General features: G+C 38.3%; 1 non-coding gene across 1 annotated transcript; it reads left to right on the top strand.

The window, feature by feature from the left end:
* Positions 1–5,933: 5,933 nt before the first annotated feature.
* Positions 5,934–6,042, top strand: LOC132272239 (small nucleolar RNA R71). Its single transcript, XR_009470000.1, has one exon. It is a non-coding gene; the product is annotated as a small nucleolar RNA R71 (small nucleolar RNA).
* Positions 6,043–6,469: the final 427 nt, after the last annotated feature.

Below are 6,469 nucleotides of genomic sequence, written 5' to 3'. Positions count from 1 at the left end.
ATGTCGGTGGATTTCCCCGGATGAACGAGTGACGAACTTTGTCCCATGACATTGGCTGTGCCACTGGTTCAGGAACAGGTACTATCGGAGGAGGTTGCTGGTTTCGTAGAGCAGATGCTACTCCTGCTGCCACCGCTCGTGCAATGATATCAGCAACTTGAGGAGAAAATTCCTGATTCTCATTTTGAGTTGGGGAAATACTGCGATGACGGTTCGCATTCCTTGTCCCACGCCGAGACATCCTTCTATTAAATTCAGAAAGAATCTAACGTCAGTACATTATCATGGACCGACTAAAAGAATACAAAGAACCCTAATACTTAGGCTCTAATTATCAGAATACACAACGCGGAAGTATAGTAATCACAGATCCCTAAGACACTCGAACCTGGAATGCTCTGATACCAACTGTAACACCCCCACATTTTCCACGCATAAGTTGATCAGGCTTATACACGAAAAACGAGGGATATCAAAAACAATTGGCAATATACAAGCATGGAATACAAAATGATGGAAATAAAAGAATTTAGACAGGAAAGAAACATTAAATAATACAACATCCATTCATCCTTTATTTAATACAGTACTTCATTACAACTTGGAAATCCTACGTCAGGGATCCCTAAATATAACCCTGAGAGTTCAACGTCAAAAGTAAATAAAAACTGAAACTGAAATACTACATAAAACTTCTACCCTGCACTGGATCGTAGGAGTAGATGAGTTCGGATGATGGTCCCACACTGCTAACCTCAGCCTTGAAACGGATACTGACCGTATCCTGAAATAACAACAATGGTGGGTCAACCCCACGAGCAAGTCCTCTCTACTATGACCCAAATCAGAGAATCAAATAAATTAATCATTATGAATCGGTTGAGTACTATATCTGTATACATCCTACGGGAACTATCCGATGTATAACATGACCTCAACCAGAATAGACGGTGATCACTTAGACTCACACTAGGTGGTCAAATGTCGCCTTTCCCTACCCGGGAAATCAGCTATTATACATGGTGTACGGTACTGACAACACAGACTATAACGAACTACACAGTGATAACACCTCGCAAAGTACTGATGAATATACTGAGCATATAAATTAGGCAACACATGCCAACAATATTAATAAATGTACCGAGTATGTCAATTTAGGCAACACATGCCAATAATATTAATAAATATACCGAGTATGTCAATTAGGCAACACATGCCAATAATATTAAACCACATACCCCGACAGCCACACATCTGTCTATCGCAACGAATGCATAAGGTATAAATGAGTCTAAACTTATTAGCCAGCTCATATGGTTCTATATGGCAACACATCCATATAATATAAATGCGACATAATTAAACAGTCCATTTATTTCCTGAAATGCACACAGCATAATAATCATGGTTTATATATCAATTAACAGTATAAACATCCTATAAGATATCATGGATAATTTATCTGACTAAAACCATGGCCTTATTTAATTTAACAGTAATGTTTGATACCATTAAATACGATAATAACACTATTTATATTTAACAATGTCGTTAAATAAATCACATTAGTATCCGTACTGCGAACGAGCCAATAAATGCTTAGAAAAGATTAATCGGCCATAAGAATAAGTAACGGGTGTTAAAATAATAATTTCGTGGCCCGTTAAACCCGTAAATACCAACACAGTACCTAAAAATCCAAGTTTAAGATTCTGGAATTTACAAAACAAGCCCTAGGGGTATTCTGGTAATTTCCAGCAGCTGTAGGGACCCCACACGCGCCCTCACGCGCCTCCCAGAGCCTCCCCACGCGCAGCCCAACCTTCCCCACTCTCCCACGCGCCTCCACGCGCGTCTGGCATCAGCCACGCGCTCCCACGCGCGCGCACGCGCTGCCACGCGCGTACTAAGGGTGCCTTGCTGACGTGTCACTTCCTGGTTGGTTGGCTGCATCCGGACTCCGTACTCGCGTCACACCGGATCATCTCACCCTATCTTCCCTCCATCCAACGCCCACAGATCCGGGTGTACCGCGGTATCATGGACCGCGATGCACCGGATCAATCAGACTCCACTAATGGCCAGGATGCGCGCGTACACCCTCCTATGGTGCGCCGCGTTGCACCGGATCACTCCGGTCGTCTCCCCCACTACCGGCGACCGGAAAACTCGCCGGAAGGTCGCCGGAAATTGCAGAAAATGCCCGGAAAAATCTAGAAAATTCTAGAAAAATCCCTAAAGTCTTATTTAATTATTTTTAGCCATTATTAATTTCATAGGACATTAAATAAATATATACCATCCTATATAATTAAAATTCCATTAATTTAATAAAATAAAATTAATAATTTATCAACCTCCTAACCTTGGCTCTATGCATAAAAATAGGCTAAACAATTAATTTATTAATTCAAAGGGGAAAAGTAGATAATAACTTGCCTTTTTGGATTTAAAATAAATCCGCCGGTCTGCGCGTAGTCGGGTAAAATTGCCTACACCGGTCCAAGCTTCTTTCTCTTTCTCTTTTCCTTTCACTCTTATAAAATAGCTCTCTAGAATTTATACTTTGCTTCTAACTCCCTTTATTTTTTTTTCTAAGGCAAGCTAGTTAATTTATAGACAAAATATATAATATAAATATTACAAATATCTAATTTATAATAACTTCTCACCCATTTCTCATATTCCTACCTATATGGCTTTAATTCCAACCATAACCATTGATGCAATCCTATCCTAATCTCTAATTTCATCATGACTTTGGTTTAATACTATTATTATTATTATAAATATTATTATTATTATTACTAATATTATTATTAATAAACTTTTATAATAATAATTATTATTATTATATTATTATTATTATTATTATTATTAAACTAATATAATTATTATTATTACAAAATAATACATTATATCATCATAATACTATATAACACAAATATAATACTTTAATTAACTAATAATGATTAATATAAGCATAACCAACAAATAAAATTATTATTAATAATACATGCATAATTAAATGAATAAATTTACTATTTTAACATACACAATCACTTTACATGCACAATTAAATGAACATAATATAATAATGTAGTATGCACAAATAAATAAAATTAATTAACCTAACACAAAATTAATTTAAATACATTCTTTAAAATTACGGGGTATTACAGCATGCATTTTGGAATTTGGATGCAGGTCCAAAATTTTTCTAAGTGTTGGGACTCATGATCGATCGAACCACATGTTGGATCGATCGAAAGGTAGTTCGATCGATCGAAATGGTTTACGATCGATCGAACTTTTGAAAATTTGGAGATCCCGAGAGCATGCATTTTGGAATTTGGATGCAGGTCCAAAATTTTTCTAATTGTTGGGTGCAAAATGAGAGCTGGATCGATCGAGTCCATGGTTGGATCGATCGAACCAATGTTCAATCGATCGAACCAAAACTTGGATCGATCGAAATTATGCCTAAATGCTCAAAATGACTTGAATGCTCATGCAATCCCTTACTCAGTTCCTTCCAATGAATATGAACCACAAAACAGTATCTAGACTTCGAAAGAATCAAAATGCAAGATAGAAACGAGGGAGGAATAGGGTTTTGACATCCTACGAGTTTCGGTGCTAGTCTTTAACGTCTCTAGCAAGACCTTGGGCTCTTTCAGCCCGGATCAAAGATCTTGCAATGCATCCCCTCCTTTTTGGGATGAGAGATGTTTTGAGTCACTCCCAACAAATGGTTCTTGGAAGAACTTGTTGGGGTAAACTCAAAAGACGTCTTGAGTTCCTTGTCAAAACTTTCCTTGGGCTTCCACGCCCTTTCACAACAAGAGTTCGAAATCACTTTTCTTGCATGCAATGCTGAAGATGAAGATGAAGGCTTTGAAACATTGTTCATACACAAAAGCTCATTCCTTTCACAAGCAAGATCATGACATTCCTCTACCACATTAACCTCTTCCTCATATTTGTCAAATGGATTGGGTGTGGGGTTAAAGATGTTCAACTTCACTCTCATGTGCCCAAAAGAAATCTTCATTATCCCCGTCCTACAATTTATGTTGGCATTTGAGGTTGCCAAAAAAGGACGGCCAAGGATAACCGGAAATTGGTTCTTTGGATTGGGCACCGGTTCCGTGTCAATGACGACAAAGTCAACCGGGAAGAAGAACTTATCAATATTAATCAACACATCCTCAATTATCCCCCTAGGCTTCTTAATGGATCGGTCGGCAAGTTGCAAAACCACCGACGTCGGTTTCAATTCACTTAGGCCCAATTTGACATAAACCGAATAGGGAAGAAGGTTAACACTAGCCCCTAAGTCAAGAAGTGCCCGGTTGATGACATGTTCACCAATGACACAAGATGTTGTAGGTGCACCGGGGTCCTTAAACTTTGGCAAAGTGTTGTGTTGTAGAATGGAACTCACTTGTTCGGTTAAGACCACTTTCTTTGATGTTTGGCTCTTGTTCTTCCGCTTTTGGGTGCATAAGTCCTTCAAGAATTTGGCATAAGCTGTAATTTGCTTAATTGCATCCAAAAGTGGAAGATTGACTGTGACTTGCCTAAACATATCCATTATCTCATTGTTCTTGGTCTTTTGCCTTTCTTTTGAAATGGACCCTTTCAAGGCGTCTGGAAATGGAGCTTTTTCAAAAACTCTTTCAGCATTTTCTTTCAAAGAATTTTCAGCATTGGACTTGTTCAATTCATTGGATTTCAAATCACTTTTCAAAGAAGAATCATGAATAACATTTATCAAAGAACTTTTCTCAAACACATTTTTCAACACTGTTTTCAATGAATCTCTTTGGAAATCATCTTTCAACTCACAATTTGAGGGCTTCTCATTCTCAAGGTCATGCACATGCAATGAAGGAGGAATAGTGTGTGGAACGGGACGGGTGACAACTTGAGGTTGTACCGGTTCACTCTCTTCATTAGGCATTCTAACTTGATTGTCTACTACCCTACCACTTCTCAAGGTTGTTACCGCATTAACATGCTCAACATTATGCCCTTCCAATGAGGATTTGGTTTCTACAACACATTGTTGTTTAATTGGGGCATTCATGTGCATCTTTCCCTTCTCTCTAGCATTAAGTGTTTCAGCTATTTGCCCTACTTGGGTTTCTAGCTTGGCAATTGATTGAGAATGAGAATGCAACAATTGAGTATTTGCTTCTAGAGTGCCCAAAGCATTTAAAACATTTTCCTCAAAAGCGGAACCTCTAGAATTTCCTTGAGAATATGATTGGTTAGGAAAATGAAAATTAATAAATTGATTTCCTTGTGAGTTATATGGTCTTGAACCTTGGGATCCTTGGTTTTGAAGTGGAGGTGGAATGTATTTCCCTTGAAAACCGCCTTGGGAAGAGTTTGAGCCCTCTCCTTGGTTTTTCCAAGAAAAATTAGGATGATTCCTCCAACCGGGATTGTAATGGTTACCATAAGGATTGTTCCCTTGGTTCACAAATGTTGCATTAACTTGCTCAATGGGTTCATTTTGAATTTGTCCATGAGGACAATTAGAAGTAGAATGAAGAACACTAGAACAAGTCATACATGATTCATTTTGAGCTCTAGGAGAATGGTTAGGAAAGGAAGACACTTGATTCGCCAAGTTTTGATTGATCAATTGATCAAACTTTTGAGATAAAGACTTCATCTTGGCGGTTATATCATTTGAGTGGTCAACTTGATGCAAGCCAACACTCTTCCTACCTTGAGAATTTCTACCATTCCTAGATGACAATGTTCTATGCAAAGAGTTTTCACTCATGCTCTCATAAAGACGCCACACGTCTTCCTCTTGCCGGTCTATATAAGAACCTCCCATTGAAGCATCGACCATGCCTTTATAATTGTCCGATAAGCTTTCAAAAAAGAATTGGACCAATTGCCATTTAGGCATGTCATGGTGAGGACACTTCCTAAGCAATTCATTGAAGCGTTCCCATGCCTCGTGGAAAGTTTCTCCTTCCCTATGTGTGAATTCTCTAATGGCGGTTCTCATAGCATTGGTCTTAGAAACTGGATAGTATTTTTTCAAAAATTCTTGTTGCATTTCTGCCCAATAAGTTATAGAAAAAGGCCTAAGGTTGTTAAACCAATACTTCGCCTTATCTTTAAGGGTGAATGGAAAAAGTTTCAGCCTTAAAACTTCTTCCGGCATGTCCGTGTATCGAACGGTAGAACAAACTTCAAGAAACTCATCCAAATGCTTGTAAGGTTCTTCACTAGGAAGTCCATGAAAGTTAGATAGCATTTGGATAGTTTGTGCTTTAATCTCGTAATGGTGTGCTCTAAATGGTGGCAATTGAATGCATGTGGGTGCATTATACTCATTAGGCACATAGTGATCTCTCAATGCGAGTGGTGGATTAGCAACTTGAGGTGCAACATGGACACCTTGGTTATATTGAGCTTGATTAATGATGGGGGGTTG

Source organism: Cornus florida, unplaced genomic scaffold (assembly GCF_030987335.1).
Source record: "Cornus florida cultivar Cherokee Brave unplaced genomic scaffold, ASM3098733v1 CherokeeBrave_3.0.0_Hap2_Chr08, whole genome shotgun sequence".
Taxonomy (NCBI): Eukaryota; Viridiplantae; Streptophyta; class Magnoliopsida; order Cornales; family Cornaceae; genus Cornus; species Cornus florida.
The sequence above is the reverse complement of the archived record's forward strand: the minus strand, read 5'-3'. Positions and strand labels throughout refer to the sequence as shown.